The 13,340-nt window shown below is 43.3% G+C and overlaps 1 long non-coding RNA gene and 1 other non-coding gene across 2 annotated transcripts in view; both read left to right on the top strand.

Moving 5' to 3' along the window:
* Positions 1 to 13,340, top strand: part of LOC124589872 — an 822,095-nt gene that overhangs the window by 115,529 nt on the left and 693,226 nt on the right. The gene's annotated exons all lie outside the window — the stretch shown is intronic.
* On the top strand, positions 326 to 432 carry LOC124596735. Its single transcript, XR_006978375.1, has one exon. It is a non-coding gene; the product is annotated as a U6 spliceosomal RNA (small nuclear RNA).

Below are 13,340 nucleotides of genomic sequence, written 5' to 3'. Positions count from 1 at the left end.
TGCAGAGGTGCGAGAGTTAAATAGAAGCAATACTTCTGATTATTTCTGCGTATCGTTGTCTTTATTGTCACGTGGCAGACTTGTGAGGTTTATAAAATTGTATATTAAGTAAGATTTACTTTAAAAGAGCACAGTAACCATAAAAAATAATAAGGGGGAGGAGGAGTTCTTAAACGTTAAATCGCCTGGAACCTGTGCAGTACGGGCATGTAAGAGGGCATACCTTAGATCGTTATATCAACACGTGGTGACGCTCTAGGTATTCTGCGGGAGCACAATCATTTGATTTCCTTGCTGGTTTTTGCTTAGTGGCGTCGACGTCACAGTAGTCGCTTCGGCGGTACGTATACTAAAATTGGAACGATACAGAGAAGATTAGCACAGACCCTGCGCAAAGATGACGCCAAAATTCGTGAAGTGTTCCACATTTTTGCCGACAACGCGCTCACGCGTACCTCCTTCCAGCCACGCAGGCGGGATGAAGCCCTCTTCACTTGTCTTCGCTTAGGCCACGGCCTATCAGCATTGGCTTCTTGCTCCTGCGAGAGGACACGCCAATTTGTGGCGCTTGTGGCTCCACGTTTTAATAGTATTATTTTGAGACCAGAAGTGAGCGGAAGATTTGCCGACAAGTGTGACCTCTATTTTAAGGGACATTCAAACGGATGTGCTTAGACGACTTTTCTTGCGTGGCCATCCTCCTAGGCAAGCCCAGAAATATTTGTTTTATGAATAAAAATCACGTTCTCTTGCTCCACCGTATTTTATTTCTTCTAGGCGAAACGCGTCTGGGTGAAATTAAATACAATTCAGAAGCAAATGCGGTTTGTATTTACAAACAAATATGGACGTGTTTTGAGTCATAAGGTTTCTTAGTATGCCCAACTTGCTTCCAAAAATTTTAGAGAGATGTTCTTAATGTATTAAAAGGGCGAAACTTCCTGGCAGATTAAAACTGTGTGCCGGACCGAGACTCGAACTCGGGACCTTGGCCTTTCACGGGCAAGTGCTCTACCAACTGAGCTACCCAAGCACGACTCACGCCCCGTCCTCACAGCTTTACTTCTGCCAGTACCTCGTCTCCTACCTACCAAACTTTACAGAAGCTCTCCTGCGAACCTTGCTCAACTAGCACTCCTGAAAGAAAGGATATTGCGGAGACATGGCTTAGCCACAGCCTGGGGGATGTTTCCAGAATGAGATTTTCACTCTGCAGTGGAGTGTGCGCTGGTATGAAACTTCCTGGCAGCTTAAAACTGTGTGCCGGACCGCGACTCGAATTCGGGACCTTCATATCAGCGGCCGGCTAGATTCGTTTGTTTTAATATTTGTTCCGAGTTCGAGTCTCGGTCCGGCACACAGTTTTAATCTGCCAGGAAGTTTCATATCAGCGCACACTCCGCTGCAGAGTGAAAATCTCATTCTATTAAAAGGGTGACTGGCTCACCCATGATTTTTGCAAGTGATCAGCCAGTCAAATTTCTCTGCGCTGTTACTGTAGCTCCTCTGTCATTTTGTTTGTGTTTGAATTCCAGGTTTAGCACCTTTCACCTTTCCTCCGTTGTCTTACGGCGTGTGAGATGGAGTGATTATGTGTGTCGACACGAGTTTGTAGGTTTACTCCGCACAGTGCCTTTTTATCTAGATTCGTTTGGTTCAAATGGCTCTGAGCACTATGGGACTCAACTTCTGCGGTCATCAGTCCCATAGAACTTAGAACTACTTAAACCTAACCAACCGAAGGACATCACACACATCCATGCCCGAGGCAGGATTCGAACCTGCGACCGTAGGGGTCTCGCGGTTCCAGACTGTAGCGCCTAGAAGCGCTCTGTCACTGCGGCCGGCTAGATTCGTTTGTTTTAATATTTGTAAGAGTATGAGAATCCGCCGTTGAGTGCCTGTAGATTCCAAAAACACACGCGCGCACACACACAAACACACACTAATCTCGTGTCAGCACCATTCAGACAGGGGAGCACAGCACTCACTGCGGGCATGTGGTTCATTTCCGGCGGGCGAGGCTCTCCCTGAGTACAGGCTGGCCGTGACGCAGTGAGCAGGTATTATCCAGGATTAATGGGCGCAAATTTCACAGATTTGTTCAAATGTTGAAATGTGTGTGAAATCTTATGGGACTTAACTGCTAAGGTCATCAGTCCCTAAGCTTACACCCTACCTAACCTAAATTGCCCTAAGGACGTACACACACACCCATGTCCGAGGGAGGACTCGAACCTCCGCCGGGGCCAGCCGCACAGTCCATGACTGCAGCGGCTAAGACCGCTCGGCTAATCCCGCGCGGATTCACAGATTTTTGTAGGGGTGCAAATTTGAGCGGGCACAGTTATCATACATCCATTCGGGGAAGAGTTTGTGGTAAAAGACCACTGACACATACACAATCGGCGGAAATGAAGTCCGATCGAAAGGAACATATCAACTGAGAAATTATATATGTCATCTCCATCTTCACTTATGGGAACTTTGAGCGACTACTAAAATACGAACAGATGGTGTATGATGAGTATGTACTGAATCGGACGCAAATTGTACAGAAGTACCCCTACAAGCGACCCCCTCAAGCAATAAATTTTAATGACACATTAATTCCCGTGTAAGACTGATGTTACGTCGTTGAATACAAACCGTACCGAACCATTACTCCGTGGGGAGGAAACTGGAAGTGGTGCAGGGTAAGGGGGAGCTGTTATTGTTTACGGACAGTGGCTCCCACGCTCGGCGACATCGTTAAAGGGGGGACAGCAGTGCGGTGTACCGCAGCTCCCAGACAGGAAACAGTTTACGACCAATCACCGAATTGTCGCGGCATCCGAGGGCGGAAGCCGGCGACTGCCCTGTCAGACACGGCATTTACGGCTCAGATCAGGGCTTCGACTCTGCTCCTCTGGTCCTGCGCGCACTCCGCTCCCTTTCGGCAACCCTTAAAGTGAGCTTTTATAAACAACATTTACGTTACCTCACTTGTTGATGGTCATCGAAAGAGTACAAGGAAGGGCAGCTCCTTTCGTGTTTCATAGGGGTCAGAGTGTCACTGATATGATACGCGAGTTGGGGTGGCAGTCACTGAAACAAAGCCGATTTTCTTTGCGGCGAGATCTATTTATGAAATTTCAATCACCAACTTTATTTTCCGAATGCGAAAATATTTTGTTCACACCCACCTACGTAGGGAGAAATGATCATCATAATAAAATAAGAAAAATCAGAGCGCTAACGGAAATATTTAGGTGTCCCTTTTTCCCACGCGCCATTCGAAAGTGGAATGGGAGAGAAGTAGCATTAAAATGGTTCGATGAACCGTCTGCCAGGCACTCAAATGTGAATTGCAGAGTAGCCATGTAGAAAGAAATGTTCAAATGTGTGTGAAATCTTATGGGACTTAACTGCTAAGGACATCAGTCCCTAAGCTTACACACTACTTAACCTAAATCATCCTAAGGACAAACACACACACACACACACATGCCCGAGGGAGGACTCGAACCTCCGCCGGGACCAACCGGAGGAATTAGTGCTAGCAAAAAATAAAAAAATTAAACATAATAAAACCCCTCATAGCCGGCCGTTGTGGCCGTGCGGTTCTAGGCGCTACAGTCTGGAACCGAGCGACCGCTACGGTCGCAGATTCGAATCCTGCCTCGGGCATGGATGTGTGTGATGTCCTTAGGTTAATTAGGTTTAATTAGCTCTAAGTTCTAGGCGACTGATGGCCTCAGAAGTTAAGTCGCATAGTGCTCAGAGCCATTTGAACCATTTTTTTGCAGCGCCCTAGACCGCTCGGCTAATCCCGAGCGGGTAACCATGTAGATGTAGATTTAGGAAAGTACTTCTTTCAATTTTGATTACTTCATAGTAATTAGTCTTCCGAATGTTTGGATATACCCTGGCAAAACTTCCTCTGCCACGACAGCCATTTGATTTCATCTCTCACATACATTCAACATCTTCAGTTAATGCGCAGTAATATTGCAATCCATGTTTTCCCCTCCAATTTTTGCCCGCTACGGCTCTCCTAGTCCCATGAAAGTTATTCTCTTACGTCTGAAAACATGTCCTTTTATCCTGCCTATTCTCTTAGTCAATATTTCCCGGGTATTCCTCGCTCACCGACTATGTGCAAAATCTCACTTTTTACATTATCTGTCCACTTAAAGTTGGGCATGCTTGTGTGATACCACATCCTAAACGTTTCCATTTTCTTCTTTTCCGTTTATCCCACTGTCCAAACAGTGCTGTGGTCCAGACATAATCTCTCAGAGTATTCTTCATCAATATAAGGCCAATTTTTTATACTAGTAGACTTGCAAGTAACATGGCGGTTATTCCATCTCTTGCGACTGGTGCATATGCGTTTCATTTTAGTTTAAAGCGCCTTCACAGATCTTTGGAACAATTGTTTTAGGCACAAATCGTTTTAGCCAAGAGTTTCCATGCTTATAATACTTCTACTGCCCACATTTGTTTGTTTTAATGTAGAAGTGTACTTCTACAAAAAGTCGTTAGATTTTTAGAGTTCTGCACTGCACTGAGACAAATTTACTCATTTTCATGTTCTTTCCACATTCACCTCATCATTTCCTTCTATACGTACATATAGCCTGTTGTGGATGTTAGAGAGTGTGAGGTGGAGCAGGAGGGACGATTGAGTGGCTTTTCCACTTCTCTCTCTCTCTCTCTCTCTCTCTCTCTCTCTCTCTCTCCCTGTGTGTGTGTGTGTGTGTGTGTGTGTGTGTGTGTGTGCGCGCGCGCGCGCTCGCCAATTATTACGTTAGTGAAGCTGTTTACTTTGGTTCAAAATGGTTGAAATGGCTCTAAGCACTATGGGACTTAACATCTGAGGTCAACAGTCCCCTAGCCTTAGAACTACTTAAACCTGACTAACCTAAGGACATCACACACATCGCGTCCCGTAACGTCGACAAATTTGGCATTTTTTTTATTCAGTTTCTTCTATTGCAACTTTGGCTTTAGTACTTGTTGCTTTAGCCGTGCGGGATTAGCCGAGCGGTCTTAGGCGCTGCAGTCATGGACTGTGCGGCTGGTTCCGGCGGTGGTTCGAGTCCTCCCTCGGGCATGTGTGTGTGTGTGTGTGTGTGTGTGTGTGTTTGTCCTTAGGATGATTTAGTTTAAGTAGTGTGTAAGCTTAGGGACTGATAACCTTAGCAGTTAAGTCCCATAAGATTTCACACACATTTGAACATTTTGAACTTGTTGCTTTCATTGCTAATATATTCAAATAGATCGTTCCCAATATACAATTCTACGATATCCTCGACGCTCTGTGTATCTTCGGGAAATATGTTTCGACCGGGAGATCCTTCAAATTTATTATTGGTCCTCGGTAAGTCAAAGGCTGACCACTGTGCACTGTCGTCCTCTTCCCATTCATCCGAATCAATTGGCAACCGTAGCGTTCGCCGAATTATTCTTGAGCGTATTTCACTATCTTCTGACGATTCTGCTTCACTTTCATATTTTTTATATTCAGTGTCTTCTTCCCACTTGGCCAAGTCGTCCGAAACGTCTGACAAGACGTCCGCGCGTTCATCGTAAATAATCGTATCGTCTCTTTCGTCTGCCATGATGAAACTTATTGTTAACTAAACGAAACACCAACAGAATGCAAATGACACTAAAGTGCTGTCGCCGGCCACTGCGCGATACCAAGCTCACTACACCAATCTGGTGTCGCCGGACGGCAAAGTGTTAATAACTGAAAATTGGAGGCAGTTTATCAAACTTAAAATACATCCAGAAGTGCTGTCGTACTTAAAGAATAGCATTTATATAATTTTCGTGTCTCTCTTTCTCTCTCTGTCTATGTTTTTGGAAATATGTGACACTAACTAATAACTTATTCGGCAAGAAATATTTGTACGCTTTAAGTTAAATAAACGACGTTGCCTTTTCCCCATAAAATAATATTAGAATATCCACCCTTTTGAGTGGTACATTATACTGTTGCCCGTACAAGATGACTGCTTGACCAGCCAGTTAAAGTTATGAAAGTCAATTAATATTCCTCATTAATTACCAGCTATTATCATATTTAGGAACATACATGTGGGAGACCAGTATTCCGCAAATGCGAATCAGAGATAAGAAGTAGTAATACCGTCAGAATGTCCTATGTGACTATTTATTTCTTAGGTTAACATCTTTCCGTTGAAGCAATTTCTAACTAGTTCAGTAACAATTCAGTATTATTTAATAAGTCAACGAAAGCACGCGTGCATTCGAGGAGCAGAGCTGATCATTTTCTGTACGATTAAGGAAAGGTCACTGCGGCAGAGACAGAAATTAAAAAGAGAAATATAGTGGAGCTCACGTTCACGTTTTTTTGCTGCCCCTCGCTGTATTTTAACAATTTATGAGATTTTTTGTAACTACTTACCCCCGCCCCCCCCCCCCCCCCAATCCTGCGCCACCTCCAACTCACACGATCAGTTTTTTTTTAAATGTCACAGCGTACTTATATTCAATATGTATCTCTGTCGGGTCGAGTTAGCCATTCTGTTATTTCTCTGTTGTCTGCAATATAGTTTACAGGTTAATACAAGGCAGCATTCGATGTTTTATCAGTCTGTTGGGCTAAGTGGTTCCAATAGGTAGCGTCCTCTCGTGCTGTTCTGCTACTGTCGTGATTTCAGTTATGTGTTTCCGATACATTTTGTTCTTGTTTCGAAGGTACTATGCTTCGGTGTTCGTATAGATGGCGGCCATCCATTCACTTACCTCTCTCTCTCTCTCTCTCTCACACACACACACACACACACACACACACACACACACACACACACACACACACAACTTCGCACACTGCCATGTGATGTGCTCGGGTATTTTTACGTGTATTCTTCTTTCAGTTCTCTTCGTTCCTGCATGTCTGTTTAGAGTGCGCCCCTCTGTATCGTGTTTCTAATTCATTTACTGAGCTACACAAAAGTCTGAATAGACAAAGGGTTAGAAACTGTAAGAAAACTGACTATTTGTGAGTACCCAGGCAGGAGACATTTGATGCAATCATGTTTTAAAACTAAAAAGAGGAAACAAATGATATTTAGTTTGTCGTTAGTAACACGTTCAGTTCTTTTTTCCTCCATGTTACTGCTTTTGTTACTGGACCATGGTGCGCTTCGAAGTTTTTCCTTAACGATCGTTCTGATAAACTATGGAATACTGCGGTTCTTGGTCGAAGTACCTGCCTCTGGTTTTCTCCTCAATAGACTATATTTGTGATTAAGCACGCTTCCATTATATTTTTGACGGGAAATGATGAAACATGTATCTACCATGCATCTTTTGCAGTACAAATACTTCTAACGTAAATAACTTTTAGATCTGTCAGTCGTGTTTTACAGATGTTCATTTATATTTTTTTTTTTATCTAAATTCATTCTCTTTCTGTTTCTGTTCTGTCCTCTGCTAGCATGACGAAGAAGACAGACATAATATGTCATATTAATTCGGTAAAATTAAGTATTCATACTATACAATTTCAGTCGATAGGCACTGACAAAAAATGACCTTTCCATAAACGTTTTTGAAAGTAGGTTTGGTCATGAGCCAATGGAAAGCGTTTGAGGCTGTGGAACTACGAGCTGCTCTTTGTTCGAATGGGTATATGGGTATTCGACTTATTATTCTGGTTCAACTGCCGTTTCTAGTGCTGTTTTTCGTCGAGTGCGGTTGTTTGATTTATGAGGTAGTCTAGCGTTATCTGGGTCGTTGCGAGTTGTTTCGAAATTCCGACAACGACAGAGTAAGTGAATGAGGTCTTCTCAAGTATTTGCCATGGTTCATATTAGGCGAATGTATAGGTTATCCAAGAAGTGCAGTCTAAAATTCCTGCGATCACTCTGCGTTCAAACACTCGATGATATTCCTCTGCGAGGAGACATGGAAGCTCAACGAGCTGTCACGAATCGCATCGCTCTTCATTGGTTCTCCGCTATTTCTTCTATTAATTCATTCCAAAAAGGAGTCCAGACTGATCAACAGTACCCGAGAAATGGTCGAATGGCTGGTTTCAAGGCAACGTCTTTCGTTAGTGAATCACATCTAATTAAAATTCTTCCAGTGAAACTCAGCCTGGAAGTCGCTTTTCTTGTAAACGGTTTCCTGTGGTCATTCCGCTTTAGGTCGCTCCGGACTTTATTTGCAGGTGTATTGTAGCTGTTACTTCACAGTTACTCATCGCCAGTAGTGTAACCAAAAGTATCGAACTTCTCCTGTTTATGCGCAATGCGACAGATTTATTCACGTTCGGAGTCAACCGAAAGTCCTTTCATCAATCGCCTATTCCCTGAAGGTCTTACTTCAATCTTCTGGTGTAGAAACTTTCTACAGTTAATATAATCATAGACGAAGAGCCACACTTAGCTTCCTACTTTACTGGGTGGATCATTTACTCTGGTTTGGGCAATGGGCAAATAAAAGTGATCTGGAGAACAGAGTTCCAGGATAAAAAATAAAATAAAATAAAAATTAAAAAAAAACAGAGAAAAGGAAATACATTACTAAAATGAGTATAGCATATGTTGAAAGTGACCACCATACAGCTCTTGGTATTTTTGGGCCCCAGTCAGCAAGTGACTGAAGGCGAATACGAACTGCACTGTTGGAAATTGCTTTGGTATCATCCGAAATTTTCCGCTGCAGTTCTTGAACACCGTGAGGACTGAAACTTCCTGGCAGATTAAAACTGTGTGCCGGACCGAGACTCGAACTCGGGACCATTGCCTTTCGCGGGCAAGTGCTCTACCAACTGAGATACCCAAGAACGACTCACGCCCCGCCTCACAGCTTTACTTCTGCCAGTACCTCGTCCCCTACCTCCCAAACTTTACAGAAGCTCTCCTGCGAACCTTGCAGAACTAGCACACCTGATAGAAAGGATATTGCGGAGACATGGCTTAGCCACAGTCTGGGGGATGTTTCCAGCTCAGTTGGTAGAGCACTTGCCCGCGAAAGGCAAAGGTCCCGAGTTCGAGTCTCGGTCCAGCACACAGTTTTAATCTGCCAGGAAGTTTCATATCAGCGCACACTCCGCTGCAGAGTGAAAATCTCATTCTGGAAACCGTGAGGGCTGTTGCGAAACACCTTAGACTTGAGGGCTTGTAGCGTTGCTCTTCGGGGGGGGGGGGGGGGGGGGGGGGGGGGGGGGGGGAAGAAAAAGAATTGTTATTTTTATATTTTTTTGAAAAATGTCGAAAAAGTGAATATTTTGGTGGGCCACTTCGCAACAGAATCAGGGATTGATTACACACTTACAATAACATACGTTGAGCATTAAATACGTGGTTGCATTATTTTGAACAAGAGCAGCAGATTGATTTATTTGAGATCGTTCGGAAGAAACATCATTTCTGTGCATTTTTATAGTCACGATGTAGTCATACCCGGAACAACACTAAGGGACCAGAAGATTTATAGACTTTAAAAGAAATGCAACACTACACAATTAAAAAATAGAGCTGATTCAGAAATAATAGGAAAACGATAATGTTCCTTCTGCCTCATGCTGCGTTCGGCCCATCAGCGTGATCGTAATTTCCGGTGATGAACTAACACAAAATAATTAACATTCAAGTAAATGAGGAGATGGAAATCATGTAGGTTAATTTACTAAAATAAGCACACTTACCTTTAACACACGTTGTTTAATACTACGTACGTTTTCATATTAAATTACAATAGGTGACCATTGTGGTTAAATACTTTATACATAACAGTCAAAATGTCCTCTTGATGCTGTCTGTTCGCAATCAATTACAAGAAACTACATGTTTTCTGATTGGAAAAATAACAGCATATTTACTGAATATTTTCACATAAAATATAAAATACCGATGCGGAACGTAGCAACTCCACGTCCGCCTTTCATGGAATACAAACAGTAAAAGGTGAGGCTCCCAATGCCTCATTTGTCTCGAAACAACAGAATTCTTTTTATATATCATTAATCGATACAAGTTCATAGAGATTTACAGGCACCGCGCAAGAACTGCAAAGATAAAGAATAATAGATTCTGTCGTTGCTATGCGGTGGTTTATTTCTTTACGTTACAGTTGTTCGATAACTTTAGGCCATCAGGCGTTTACTATTGAGCGTATATTAATGTTAGTGAGGCGAAAATTACTAATATTGCAAGCTCCCCACACAAAGTAGCCGCACGCTGACAGCTCAGTTTACCAAGGTGACCAGCCAGAGCCGCGACTTTCCTCTGTTAACAACTCTGTCAGGCGTGAAGATAGTGCAAATGTGCTCCAAGGTTCAAGGGGAGGGCGCGCACGTGATTATATGCATACATTCGCATGTAATCGTATCCACTAATCCGGGCCACTTTTATTTGTCCCGCCTCCTATATACCGTCAACATTTTTTCGTCATCAGTCTCTCTGATTTGGCTCGCCATGACTATCACCCGTGTTCGCCTCTTCAGCTTAGAATAGTTGTTTCCGCTAACGTCCCTGATTATTTGTTGGATATATTTCAATCTCTGTCTTCCACTATAGTCTCTTTCCCTCTATGGCAGGGCCGTTCGGTGAAGTCTATCAGGAGCGCGGAACCGCTGGAAGTAAACAGGGCGACAGGCGAGAACTACGGAAAGAGTGCGGGTCTTGCCTGCCGCCAGTCTCTTCCGTCAGCGTATTTAGATGTGGCAGAAGAGCCTGTAGCTCTAACAGCAGGCCCTCAGCACCACATTGTTTTAATGCTACATGTGAAGATCTACAGGTGATTTTTTCCACCGTGTACAAACTCTAGAGATTTATCGATTAGAGTATACGGAACGAAAATGTCTAATGAACCTATGTCCGGAAATGAATTGTTTCCATGCTAGACGCCATTTATTCAATCATACTTTGTAACAAAGACTGCGGTCTAATACGCGCTGTACCTTGCAGCCACAGTTACTGTATGCATAGTTTTGTCCTAGAGGGTGGTACTGTTCAAAATAATTCAAATGGCTCTGAGCACTATGGGACTCAACTGCTGAGGTCGTAAGTCCCTAGAACTTAGAACTACTTAAACCTAACTAACCTAAGGGCATCACACACATCCATGCCCGAGGCAGGATCTGAACCTGCGACCGTAGCGGTCGCGCGGTTCCAGACTGTAGCGCCTGGACACGCTCGGCCACTACGGCCGGCGGTGGTACTATTCCTAGCGCCCTCTCCTGCCATGGTAATTGGTAATGTTATCCACAGGACACGCGGACATGTGGCCTGTAATTGAAGAAGTGTCATGATGATCTCTCGATTGGCAAAAGATTCCGGAATAGTCCCCCATTCGGATCTCCGGGAGGGGACTGACAAGGGGGAGGTTACCATGAGAAAAAGATTGAATGATCAACGAAAGGATAACGTTCTACGAGTCGGGGCGTGGAATGTCAGAAGCTTGAACGTGGTAGGGAAACTAGAAAAACTGAAAAGAGAAATGCAAAGGCTCAATCTAGATATAGTAGGGGTCAGTGAAGTGAAGTGGAAGGAAGACAAGGATTTCTGGTCAGATGAGTATCGGGTAATATCAACAGCAGCAGAAAATGGTATAACAGGTGTAGGATTCGTTATGAATAGGAAGGTAGGGCAGAGGGTGTGTTACTGTGAACAGTTCAATGACCGGGTTGTTCTAATCAGAATCGACAGCAGACCAACACCGACGATAGTTCAGGTATACATGCCGACGTCGCAAGCTGAAGATGAACAGATAGAGAAAGTGTATGAGGATATTGAAAGGGTAATGCAGTATGTAAATGGGGACGAAAATCTAATAGCCATGGGCGACTGGAATGCAGTTGTAGAGGAAGGAGTAGAAGAAAAGGTTACAGGGGAATATGGGCTTGGGACAAGGAATGAAAGACGAGAAAGACTAATTGAGTTCTGTAACAAGTTTCAGCCAGTAATAGCGAATACCCTGTTCAAGAATCACAAGAGGAGGAGGTATACGTGGAAAAGTCCGGGAGATACGGGAAGATTTCAATTAGATTACATCATGGTCAGACAGAGATTCCGAAATCAGATACTGCATTGTAAGGCGTACCCAGGAGCAAATATAGACTCAGATCGCAATATAGTAGTGATGAAGAGTAGGCTGAAGTTCAAGACATTAGTCAGGAAGAATCAATTCGCAAAGAAGTGGGATACGGAAGTACTAAGCAACGACGAGATACCTTTGAAGTTCTCTAACGCTATAGAGATACAGCAATAAGGAATAGCGCAGTAGGCAGTACAGTTGAAGAGGAATGGACATCTCTGAAAAGGGCCATCACAGAAGTTGGGAAGGAAAACATAGGTACAAAGAAGGTAGCTGCGAAGAAACCATGGGTAACAGAAGAAATACTTCAGTTGATTGGTGAAAGAAGGAAGTACAAACATGTTCTGGGAAAATCAGGAATACAGAAATACAAGTCGCTGAGGAATGAAATAAATAGGAAGTGCAGGGAAACTAAGACGAAATGGCTGCAGGAAAAATGTGAAGACATCGAAAAAGATATGATTGTCGGAAGGACAGACTCAGCATACAGGAAAGTCAAAACAACCTTTGGTGACATTAAAAACAACGGTGGTAACATTAAGAGTGCAACGGGAATTTCACTGTTAAATGCAGAGGAGAGAGCAGATAGGTGGAAAGAATACATTGAAAGCCTCTATGAGGGTGAAGATTTGTCTGATGTGATAGAAGAAGAAACAGGAGTCGATTTAGAAGAGATAGGGGATCCAGTATTAGAATCGGAATTTAAAAGAGCTTTGAAGGACTTACGGTCAAATAAGGCAGAAGGGATAATGAACATTCCATCAGAATTTCTAAAATCATTGGGGGAAGTGCCAACAAAACGACTGTTCACGTTGGTGTGTAGAATATATGAGTCTGGCGACATACCATCTGACTTGCGGAAAAGCATCATCCACACAATTCCGAAGAAGGCAAGAGCTGACAAGTGCGAGAATTATCGCACAGTCAGCTTAACAGCTCATGCATCGAAGCTGCTTACAAGAATAATATACAGAAGAATGGAAAAGAAAATTGAGAATGCGCTAGGTGACGATCAGTTTGGCTTTAGGAAAAGTAAAGGGACGAGAGAGGCAATTCTGACGTTACGGCTAATAATGGAAGCAAGGCTAAAGAAAAATCAAGACACTTTCATAGAATTTGTCGACCTGGAAAAAGCGTTCGACGATATAAAATGGTGCAAGCTGTTCGAGATTCTGAAAAAAGTAGGGGTAAGCTATAGGGAGAGACGGGTCATATACAATATGTACAACAACCAAGAGGTAATAATAAGAGTGGACGATCAAGAACGAAGTGCTCGTATT

This window comes from Schistocerca americana, chromosome 2, assembly GCF_021461395.2.
Source record: "Schistocerca americana isolate TAMUIC-IGC-003095 chromosome 2, iqSchAmer2.1, whole genome shotgun sequence".
NCBI lineage: Eukaryota > Metazoa > Arthropoda > Insecta > Orthoptera > Acrididae > Schistocerca > Schistocerca americana.
The sequence above is the reverse complement of the archived record's forward strand: the minus strand, read 5'-3'. Positions and strand labels throughout refer to the sequence as shown.